This window comes from Heterocephalus glaber, unplaced genomic scaffold (assembly GCF_053883595.1).
Source record: "Heterocephalus glaber isolate CG9 unplaced genomic scaffold, H.glaber_assembly_v1.0 deba00001523, whole genome shotgun sequence".
Classification (NCBI taxonomy): domain Eukaryota; kingdom Metazoa; phylum Chordata; class Mammalia; order Rodentia; family Bathyergidae; genus Heterocephalus; species Heterocephalus glaber.
Window position 1 is genome coordinate 11,453,275 of NW_028258327.1, and position 12,559 is coordinate 11,465,833.

The 12,559-nt window shown below is 33.5% G+C and overlaps 1 pseudogene; it reads left to right on the plus strand.

Annotated features, from left to right (window-relative positions):
- The first annotated feature begins 7,419 nt into the window (after positions 1-7,419).
- On the plus strand, positions 7,420-11,568 carry LOC147824963 (centrosomal protein of 57 kDa pseudogene; annotated as a pseudogene).
- Positions 11,569-12,559: the final 991 nt, after the last annotated feature.

The following is a 12,559-nucleotide window of genomic DNA, read 5'->3' on the forward strand; positions in this document are numbered from 1 at the left end:
GCAGCCACTCCTTACTAAACTCTTGAATTTTGAGAAACTTAAAACACAACAAACCTCCTCAACTAACATGGAATACAGCCTATTCCTTATTAAAAAGAGAGTTCAGCAATTCCCTACTAAGCTCCTGAGTTCCAAGAAATTTAAAATGCAAAATAACCAGCTTATTCCTCCCACACACAATCAAAGATTCTTTTAAACCCTGCATGCTGAGGAACTAGGTTAAAGACCCAAAGTTCCAATTGGTAGTTTTGAATCTACAGAGCCATCTGTAATAGGTAATAACTAAATAACTGAGCAATCCACGTGCACTGCTTATCTATAATTAGCTCTGGATTGAGGGGCTATGTGGCCATCCATCCAGGGCCCCTCCTAGAAATTCAGAAGCTACTCTTATTTTCAATAAAACTCTCCTAACCTCTTCCTTTGGTTCTGGACTTCATTCTTTGAGGTAAGACTATGAGCTCACATACAGTAACATTATATCAAGCGACCATTGCATTTCAACATATTTTTTTGGAGGATGAGATAATTCATAATTCATTGTAAAACACCATCTTAATGAAAGAGTAACACTAACTTTAAAAATATTCTTTAATCAGATTTCCTGTTTTAGCTACTGTTTGTTTTTATTCCTTTATATCACACCTTTGAAGCTTTTGACAAAAATTTGTCTTTACTGCTTCACCAATTCATGTACTTTTCATTGTTCTCAGAAAGAAACTGGACTCTCTGTGTCTCTGTCTTTGTCTCTCTCTCTCTCTCTCTCTCTCTCTTTCTCTCTCTGTGATTTGCCTGAACTGTACAAAAAGAAGTATTCATTCTATTATAGACAGCAAAACAAGATAGAAATTAATATGCAGTCCAATAGGAACTGGGCCTTCATGGAAATCAGTGCAAAAGATTAGATTCACCAAGATTGTGCCTGCAGGTGAAACTGAAGAGAGGTAGGGTTCAAGATGGACGTGCAACAGCCAGGCTTACAAGCCTCCATAGGATAAACAGCACCTTGAGATTGTGCTATAATTAGCACCTCCTGATCCAGTGAGCTCAGGTAGGAATCAGACACATGGTTTGGTGAAAAGAACATCTGGATCCATACTCATCTTTTTCCAGGAATCCCTTTGCTTTTTCTACTATTAGAAGTTATAGATAAGCTAAAGTTTATAACCCTTTCTATTTGCCTTGCTTCCTTGTGGGATCAATATTAGCTAAGTGACTATATTTGTAATCCTACGGATTAATCCTATGGATTAATTCACACATGTTGTACCCATGTTGTGCCTTTGCTCTATAAATTGCCCTTGACAGAGAGCCTCAGTGGCCACCCACTCAGAACTTCTCTTGGAAATTCAGGAGCTCTTCTTCCTATTATTATTTCCAATAAAACTCTCCTAACTTCCTCTTTTGGTTCATTGATGATTTGAGACCATGAGTTCAGTACTTATGGCAGCAATTTGACTTGATAGTTGTAGTTCTTGTTGGCAATAAATAAGCTAACAGTTTTAATTTGTATATGAAGATAAAAGTACTTATTATGTGTTGTTTCAAATATGATGATAAGTATGTAATATAATTCTATACTTATTACTAAGATGAAAGTGACACATTTTTCATATTTGTGGCATTGTTCATGTGAGACTCCTCACTGGGACATATACTCTTCTTTGATTTTTTTATATGTCCATAAACTTGAGATTCTGAGTGAAAAATTTTTAGTAAAATATTTCACCAAAAGTTTTCCTGCTAAGTTTCATGGAAGGCATCCAGCTCGTCTTGGTGAGGATAAATACTAATTTTCAGTTTATTCATGTCATTGTTATAATCATTTCTACTATGGCAACAGTCTTCTAAATGCCCTTGTGTCTATCCTTACCCTGTTCCTCTCTATATTATAATAATAACAATATAAAGCATGCTGACTCTAATATAAAAGAAATGTAGAATAAAAATAATCTTTTAAATTATATTCAAATTGTCACAGATGTAAAGTATTGATAATACTCTTGCTAAATTTTTACATCCTGTTGGTTTAAATGTTGATAACCTGGAGATTGTTTGGCAAATTGTAACATCAGACTGAGTGATTTTCCCTTTGGCAGTGAATACTGTCTTATAACCCTGTTGATGAATGTTGTCTGAGAAATAAATTTCATAACTTCTTATCATTTTTGAAAGATCCACATTAATCCTTTCACAACTCTCAGGAAATTACTAATGATAAAATGAAGCAACCAGACTGTAGCTGTCTAGTTCTCTTGTTCCAAATTATACTTCTAGTCACATCATGAACCATATCTTCTTTCTCTTTTTCATTTACTGAAGTAGAATTACCTTCATTTTTATTAGGAGGAAAGTCTTCTTTTGGTCATAGGGTCCATGTTATTCTCATTTTGATAGTTTCTTCATTTGCAAATACCTTTCACTTTCCTTAGCCATTAATGTCCATTTCGATGAGACTATTTCAGCAACATATAAATATGTCCTATGTCTCTTGTCTTCTGTTTTAAACTCAATTTGTATCTTTATCCTCTTCTATTTCACATTTCCATCTCTTGATTTACTTTTATACACAAAATTATTGAATAATTTCTCACACCAATAATCTGAATATATCACATCCCACTAACCTTTCTCAAATTTTTCACCTCTATTGCTGATGTATAATTGACAAATATACATTGTATATTTATGGTGTAAAAATGATGCCTTGATATATGTGTATATTGTATAACAATTATCAAAATCAAACTAATTTACTTATTTATCACATTGTGTGTGTATGTTTGTATGGTGAGAATATTTAAGATCTCACTTAGCAAATTTCAAGTATATAACACAGTATTATTAACTGAAAAAATTATGCCATATGTTAGATTTCTAGAATTTAGTCATCCTGTCTTACTAAAAATTGTGTATCTGTGGATTTTTAACCAATATATCCCCATTGCTCTTTTTCTTCCAGGAAACCAACCATTGAAATCTCTAATTAGTCTACCTTTGTTTAGATTCCACATATAGTTGAGATAATGTAGTATTTTCTCTCTGTGCTTGACCTTCTTTACTTAGCATGATTTCCTTCAGTTTTGTTATCAAAGTTATGAATGACAGAAATTTCTTCATTTTTAAGGTTTAGAGATATTCCACTATGTGTATGATGGGGAATATCTTATGCTCAGGATTAGTTTGGGTATTTGGAGTTTTCCATGTTTCTGTGTAAATTATAGATAGATAGATAGATAGATGAATAGACAGATAACCTATGGTTCATTGATCTTTAATAAAAGATTAGATTTCTTTTACATATTGGGCATTGTGAATAATGCAGCAAATCAAGACAAAAAACAACTATCTCTTTGATTTAGAGGTTTTATTTCCTTCAGTTACATAATCAGGCATGGTATTACTAGATAATGACAATTATATTTTTCATATTTTTGGAAACCACCATACTGTTTTCCTTAACAGATTTACTAATTTATTTTCTCACATTTTTGTACAACTTTGTACAAGTTCTTTTTTGTAACAGGTGTGACATGATCTCTCATAGTGATTTTAACTTGATTTTCTCTGGTAATTAGTGATGTTGAATATTTTTTCAATTATTTTGTGGTTTCATGAAAACTTTATAATCTTTAAATTTCTGTGAAAATAACATTGAAATTTTGATAAGGAGTGTATTGCTTTGTATCTCATTTTGTAGTATGGACATTTAAGCAATATTGATTCTTCTGGTCCATGAACATGGGATATCTTTACATTTACTTGTGTTTTCCTCAAATTCTTTCATGAATATTTCATAGTTTTTGTGATAGAGACATTTCACCCCTGCTTAAATTTAGTCCTAAATATTTGATATTTCAATTCATATTGTAAATGGGATTATTTCCTTGTTTTCTTTTTAAGATAATTCCTTATAATATTTACAATTGCTATGGAACTTTTTTCACTTTGCAATGTTATTGAATTTATTTGTTAGTTCTAATGTTTATTTTTTGTATAGTCTAAGCACTTTGTATACATAACGTCATGTTGTCTGCGGACAGTGATAATTTTACTTTTTCATTCCAGAGTAAGTGTTTTTTATTTCTCTCTCTTAATTATGGAGTAAGAACTTCCAGATTTGAGATCTTTACTATTTTTTTCTCTTTCTTTTAGCCACAAAGGTTTTGGCTAAACTCTGGCTAAACCAGAATTTTGTCTGGTGGTTTTTAGGCCAAAGGGATTTACTGAGGGGAAATTTTAAAAATAATTTTTAATATAAAGTTTAAATTAGAAATTCAACTGTTAGTCAAATTAAGGAAGGAATCTTAAACCTTTATATATTTTAATAATTTCTAAAACCATATTTAATAAGCAAAATATATTATCATTTCATAAGCCTTAAGAATCCAAGGTTATTAGATGTTGTTATGAACATTTAAGAAGTATTCATACTATTTATACTTATTTGTTTATTCATTTTAACAATTATTTTTGATGATTCATGAGAATTAAAACATAGCATAGTTAACATTTGCAAGCTATGTATATAATATCCTTAACCAAGGAAAAATTCTCAAATTATTGTACATGGAAAACATGGACATTGCATTTATGAAAACAATTTTTAAGATAAAAATTATTTTGATTGGCTAACAACCTGAACAAAAACATGTCCTCAACTTTAAAGACATCTTTACTCTTATCAACCACTTTAAATTAGCCCACTGTTAACCTATATAAACAAAAAGCATTTGGGATATATCATGAGTGTCTACTTATCTGTCAGTCAATTAAATTAGAATTTTTGGAGGATAATATATACCTGAAAGTTAACACACAGAAACATATATATTAACCTAAATCATATATAATTTTATGTTATTAAACTTTACATTTCTTATTTGTAGGTTTTATGTAAGCCTTTGAGCCTAGCAGAGCTTTTTCAGATTGTTTTAAAAATTAGTGTATGTTTGTAGTACAAAGTGTTTACATTCCTTGTGAGGAGTTAATACATGTACAAGACACATTTTAATTCTTTTTATCATCCCCTTTTCTTTCTCCCCCTCTCAACTCACTATGTATTCCAGGCTGGCCTCAAACTCATAGTGATCCTCCTGCTTCAGCCCCCTGAGTGCCGGGATTACAGGCATACATCACCATGCCTGGCTCCTGATACTCTTTTTCTTTTCTTTTCTTTTCTTTTTTCTCCCTTATTTTGTACATGTATGCAGTACATAATATTTACTTGTGTTCCTTGTATGGAGTTGGTACATGTACATAACAGATCTTAATTTCTTTTTTCATCCTCTTTCCCTCCCCTCCTCCAATTCTTGATACCCTTTCTTTTTTAATTAATGTATATCACTACAAAATTCCCTAGTAAGACTGTTTTTCTGCATCCTGTAAGTTTCCATCTGCTATATTTTCATTTGCAATTGTTTTTGTGATCGTTTAAAAATTTCTCTTTTGATTTCTTCTTTGATCCATTCATAGTTTGAAATGTGTTCTCTACTTTTTTACTTTTAACCTATTTGTTCATAAATTTTGTTCTAATATTAATTTCTAGTTCCATATTATGGCAGTTTAAAATATATTAGGTATATTTTTATCTTAAATTTTTTTTTTTTCAGTTATGAGTGTAGAACTCAGGGCCTTTGCAGTTACTTACATCCTCATCTCATTTTTAATTTTCTATTTTGAGACAGAATCTTGCTTGGTCACTAAATTTCCCACTGGGGAATTTACACTGGGGCCAAACTTCCATGCTTCATGCCTCAGCCTCCCAGAATGCTGAATTTACAGGTATGCATCACCACATCCAGTTTAAGATTTGTTTTGTGGTGTGATGTATGATCTAGCCTGGAGAATGTTCATATTTACTTGAAAATAATGTCTATTCTGGTACAATTTGATGGAATATTCTGCATAACTTTGTTAAGTTCATTGTGTCTTTTTGGTTTATGATGGTTTATTTATTGTTGAATGTGAAATAACGATGTTTTCTACTAATATTATTTAGCTATTTTTTCCCATCACTTCTGTTGATATTGCTTTTGTATATGTAAACAATCCAATATTGGGTACATATATATTTATAACTGATATTCTCTTGATGAACTGATCCCTTTGTCTCACACCAGTATTTTTTTATTCAATAAGTTTATTGATGCATTTTAGGTATATATTATGATCACATTCATCATTGGGAATTTGTACCTGTACATGACGTGTCTTGGTTCTTGTTTTTTCCCTATTTCCCTTCCCTCCCTCCCACCCCTCCCTATTTACAAAAGACTTTGTTTCCATTTTTTCCTTCTTTTCTCATGTTTTTTCTTTCCCTTCTCCCCCCCCCCACTTCCCCTTCCCCTTTGGACCTTTTCTTCCTATTTCACACTATCTATTATATATTTTGGTGCTCATTTACACTTTCAGATTCTCATACCAGATAAATTATTCAGTATTTACACATGTGTCCTATTTATTTCACTTAAGAATATGGCATCAATGTGCATGCATTTAGCTGTAAATGTGTCTAGTTTATCATTCTTTATGGGTGAGTAGTATTCCATTTTATAAAAAACTACACCTTTATCCAGTCACCATTTGATGAGCATTTGGGCTGTTTCCAAGATTTAGCTATTGCAAACTGTGCTGCTATAAACATAAGGCTGCATACTATGCTCACACTAGTTTTTTAAAGACTGTTTCATCTGTTATGAGTTTAATTTCCCATGCTTATTTAAGCAACAATTTTGAATGGAATACCTTTTCCATCCTTTTACTTTCAGCTATACCAGTCCTTAAAACATAACAAGTGAAATTTAGGGGGCATGGATTTGGATTTCTTTTCATTCATTCAGCCACTATATGTCTTTTGGTTTGAGAATTGATCCATTTCCACTTAATGTAGTTATTGTTAGGTATGAACTTGTTATTACCATTTTATTTATTATTCTCTGGTAATTAATTTGCTCTTTTATTCTTTATGTCTTCATTTGAGATTGATTATTCTTGGTAATGGAATTCGTTTTTTGTTTGCTTCTCAGTATCTTGTTCATATATACATATATATACATATACTATAATATTTTACGAAAAAAACTATGAAACTTACATAAAACACAGTTATAATTTTCTACTTTAGGCTAATAACAAATTAATTTTGACTACATACAAATATTGCACTTTAACTTTTTCTCTCTCAAAAGTATATTATTGAAGAAATAATTTTGATTTTTATATATGTGTGTCCTTTAACAAATTATAGTTGCTATAGTTATTTTAATAAGTTTATTTTGACTTTCTATCGAGTTAAAAATGGTTTATATTCCACCATTACATTATTAGAGTTTTCTGAATATGACTTCATCCTTACCTTAGAGTGAGTTTTATAACTTCATATGTCTTCATGTTGTTAGTTTTCTTTCTCATTAAGTGAAAAAATCTATTTAGAATTTCTTGTGCAGACCTGGTGGTGATGAATTCCTACAGCTTTTCTTCATCTGGTGAATCTTTGTGTCTCCTTTATTCTGAAGGATTGCATTATGGCTTGTGTCTAGATGTCCCTTGAACATCTCATGTGATCATAGGTTGGTCTTTTTCAGGTGTGTGATACTGGGATTCATGGTAATCAGTAGTAGGTTTGACATAATTCTGGGTAAGATTAAAAGTGCCCCACCTTGGGTGGATAAAATATTAAGGACAGAAAAAGGGTTAGTGTGATTGCTTAACACTTGTTGCTCATAGCTTGGTGCCTTGCTGACTTCTGCCTTCTGGTACTATGAACTGTTTCTCCTCTGCGATGCTCCTTTGCCCTGCCACCCTGCCTTGGAGCCAACCAGCTATGAACTGAAAACTGTTGCATATCTTTTTTTCTTTTTTTCCTTTCCTTCTTCCATCCTTCCTTCCTTCCTTCTTTCTTTCCTTCCCTGTCTCCCTCCTACCCCATCTCCCTTTCCTCCCTTTCTCCATCCTCCTCTTTCTTTCTTTTCTTTCTTTCTTTCTTTCTTTTTCTTTCTTTCTTTCTTTCTCCTTCCTTCCTTCCTTTCTTTCTTTTCTTTCTTTTCTTTCTCTTCTAACTGAATAATTTCAAGTACCTTGTTCTTATGCTTTCTGGTTCTTTCATGTTTGATCTATTTTGCTATGTAATGTGTCTTTGAAGTTTTCCAAATTCTTTCAGGGACTGTGTTCTCTAGAATCAGAATTCCTGTTTGGTTTATTTTTATGGTTTTAAACCAACTGTTGAACTGATTTTGGTGATATATTATTTCCTTGACATTTTTATTTAGCTGTCTATTTGGGTTCTCTTGCTGTTCACTGAGTTTCTTAAATGTTTTTAAATATTCTATCAGGTAATTCATAGATCTCCATGTTTATAGTGTTTGTTACTGGTACTTTATTTTGTTTCTGTAATGTTGTCATATTTTCTTGATTTTTATAAATTCTGTACCCTTGTAATTGTAGCTATGCACCCGAAGAAGGAGGAATCTCTTCTAGTCTTTACAGACTTGGATTCAGCAGAAATAGACCTTCACCAGTCATCTTGTCTATTGATTATTATATTTTCACTTTCTGGTAAAGTCTGAAGGGATGTTGTTCACTGTTGGAATCCTTGCCAGTTTAACTTTGGGACCTGGACCAACAGTCAGGCAAGTTTGATATTTGAATCCATAGAAGACCACCTGGTGACTGGGTCTAGTTGGACAGACTTGGAGCCTGTGTCTGGCAAAACCACCCTAAATCTTGAGTCCATGGGGCCCAAACTGGAGCTAAAGTGAAGCTGGAGCTTGAACATACTGAGGCCAACCTCTTGGTGGGGTGGTAAAGGGCAGCTAGTTTCCAAGGAATGGGACTGTCAGTAAACTGACGGAAGTAAGTTTGACATCAGGGCTCATGGGGGAACACTTGGGATCTGGGTCTAGGTATACAGTCTTGGCATCTAGGACTGTGAGATCAGGCCTTTAGTGTGGATGCACAGGGGCTGGCTTGACTTTGGGGCAGACTTTCAGCCACAGTTATCAGAGTGATGTTGGAGTTCACTTGGGTGGGTCTGGTGCTGAGGTTGTGGTGAAACTGAGTGTTTAATGCACTTTCTTTCCCTCGTGAAAGTATCTTTCTCAATTGTATGACTGGGTTTTGAGGAAGAGGGTCATGAGCAACGTGCAACTGGCCTGATCACACATTTCAGTGCATCTTATTTATGTTTTTCAGGTAGGTACTCTGCTCTCCTGAATTCCTTAGTTCAAGGGAAATTATTTTTGTGTGTGAATAGTTGTTCAAATTAAGGAGATGAACACTGGAAAGTCATTTGCTATCTTGCTAACATCACTCCTCATCTTTAAACTACTGAACAGTTTATGTTTACCGCTTAATTATGTATTACACATAGTGCATTTGATATATTTGTGGCTTAACAATAAGGAGAAAATTTTATCTTTTTTTCCATGAATATTTTTATTAGCAATTTTCTGGCTTTTATTTCTATTTTAATAGTTGCTATCCATTTAAATATTTTAAAATAAAAATACAGAAAACACATTACATGAATATACAGGTTAATGAATAATTACAGAACTAAAGTCCATAAACCCCCACTCAAGTCCAAAATTAAACATTAGAAGCCTTAGAAATCCACAACAAATTTACTAGTATAAGATTAAAAAATATACCTTATTGCTTTCCGCGAGGGCTCTAAGCGTGGGCGTCCCTGTGGGGGTGTGTGGCGGGGGTAGAGTTACCCTGGCAGCAGCACCCCGTCCCCTTCCATCTGGGGTTCCTCTGAGGGTCGCCCCTGGTGGGCGGCTCTAGAATCTTGAAGAGCTCGGGAACTCAGAGCGAACCCAGTCAGCGGAGGCCCGAGCTGTGAGACCAGCAAGATGGCGGCGGCATCGGAGTCTGTGGCTTCTGATTCTCAGTTCCCGAATCTTAGCTAAACCATCAAAGTCTAATGGAAACATGATTCATCATTCTTCATCTCCCCATATTTTCTGCTCTGAAGAATCTTCAAGATAAAATTCGACGCTTGGAACTTGAGAGGACTCAGGCAGAAGAAAGTGTGAAAACTTTGTCCAGACAAACAGTTGAATATAAAAACGTACTAGATGAACAGATACAAGAAAGGGAGAATTCAAAGAATGAGGAATCAAAGCACAATCAAGAACTGACATGTCAGTTGCTAGCTGCAGAAAATAAATGTAATCTTTTAGAAAAACAATTGGAATACATGTGGAATATGATAAAGCATGCAGAAATGGAGAGAACATCTGTCTTAGAGAAACAGGTGACCCTAGAAAGAGAACGACAATATGATCAAACACATGTTCAGAGCCAACTTGTAAAACTGGATCTTCTGGAACAAGAATATAACAAACTTACCACAATGCAAACCCTTGCAGAAAAAAAGATGCAAGAATTGGAAGCAAAACTCCATGAAGAACAGGAAAGGAAGTGTATGCAAGCTAAGGCAGCTGAATTGCAGACTGATCTAGAAACAAAGAGATTTGCCTTTGAAGATAAAACAACCTCATATGCTCCCACTGCAAGAAAAATTAAAAAAAAGAAGTCAAAACCACCAGAAAAGAAAGGACCTAGGAATTACTTTGATGCACAACCTCATTATAGATTATGCTTACGTGATATGCCATTTGTGGCTGGAAAGTCCACTAGTCCTAGCCATGATGTGGTAGCTAATGTTCAGCATGTCTTGCATCTAATGAAACAGCACAGTAAAGTCTTGTGCAATGATTGAGTGGTGAACAACATTTCTTTGGCAAAACAAGCACCTTCACAAGGTAGTAGAAGAAAGAGGTCAGCAACACCTCCCTCTTCCAGCGGCATCAATAAAGAATTATCAGAAGTCTTACAGACTTTACAGGATGAGTTTGGTCAGATGAGCTTTGATCACCAGCAGCTTGCAAAACTTATACAGGAATCACCAAACACTGAACTGAAAGCTTAGAGTGTGAACTAGAGGCCTTAGTGGGAAAGATGGAAGCAAAAGCCAACCAAATAACTAAAGTTCGAAAATACCAAGCACAGCTAGAGAAACAGAAGCTGGAGAAGCAGAAAAAGGAAGTTAGAGCTAACAAAAAGACTCTTGAAGAAGGAAACAGCAGTAGCCGTTCTTCTGGATTCATGGGGACCATAAGTAAGAAGGATTTTGCCAAACTGAGACCTGGAGAAAAAAGCAGGAAAAATCTTCAGTTATTGAAGGACATGCAAACCATACAAAATTTATTACAAAGTAGTAATGCGTGTTGGAATTACTGACTGCTCACACCAGGTCATAAATTTTATTCAGATAATCTGTACCTCATTGATCAGATATTGACAATTTACTCTCCAGGTTTCATACTTGCTAATGTTGGAATTAATTAATAGAAGGTGTTCAGAGCTTAGGCTTCATTACACAGGTTTCTTGTGTTATGCCAAACAGCTGAATTTTAAGCCATGTATGTAAATGGAAACCAAGGAAGTTTTAAAACTTGAGAAGCCACATTCTTTAAGATGAATACACTGTACTGGTATATTGCACTTTGTAAACAAGTTACCAATTTTTTACTTGTGTGATTTTTTAAAAAATTCTTTATGTATATATATATATATATATATATATATATATATGTATGTATGTATAAATTAGGTTTAAATTTTCAAAATATAAGGCTGGCCCACAGGCAGCATTTGCTTGAAGAGTCTCATTTTTAGATCTTCCCTGTCATCAAGTGCCCACTTCACTTTTCTCGTACAACTATTAAATATGCTTTGATTATTGATGGATATTTTCTATATTTAAGTATTTATATATTTAAGAGGATGTTTTTGTTTGCTTTCTTGGTATTTTAATCAATGATTAATATTAAATGCATTTCTATTGTTTTTGTAATACAGTTTAAAATTCTTTAAAGGTCCAAGTAATCTTTTAAATCAAATTACTTACCTATAAAATTATAAATGCATTTTAAAGAGTGTAGATTGTTAATGAAACAAGATTTTGGAAAAAGGTAAGAGAGATAGAAGGGAGCTATTATGAAGCAAGCACATTTGCAGTTTTTTGATACCTGTTTGTAATCATGTTATTCAGTCAAGGCCTTGTGGTTTGAATTTTGAAACTTAGAGAACCCCTTGAATATGTCTTTGGTGTAAAACATGACTGAAATAACTGTATACATATAATTATATCAATGTAAATCTGAATACAGCAAGACATGTTAACTTTTTATAAATGTGCCACTGGAGTCAATAAAGCAGCTTTTTTTAGGAAACACTGTTACTTAGCCCAATAAGGCTTTATTTGTTGTAAACGCTCAAAAATAATTCATATTGTATATACTATCCAACACTTAATTTTCCCTTCTCAAGCTTATATAGAAACTAAGCCAAAGAAGACTGAATTACCTCATAATATGTAAGAACCTTTTAAGAGGGCTAATCAACATGTGAGCCACATATGACAGGAATTCCTCTTATGTACCTCCTTGGAAATTGAGATGGAGGATAGGATTATATCTAAACAACCAACATGAATTTTTCTAGCTGATTACTAGGCTTGTCAAGCCTCTTGTTAAATTTTCTTCAG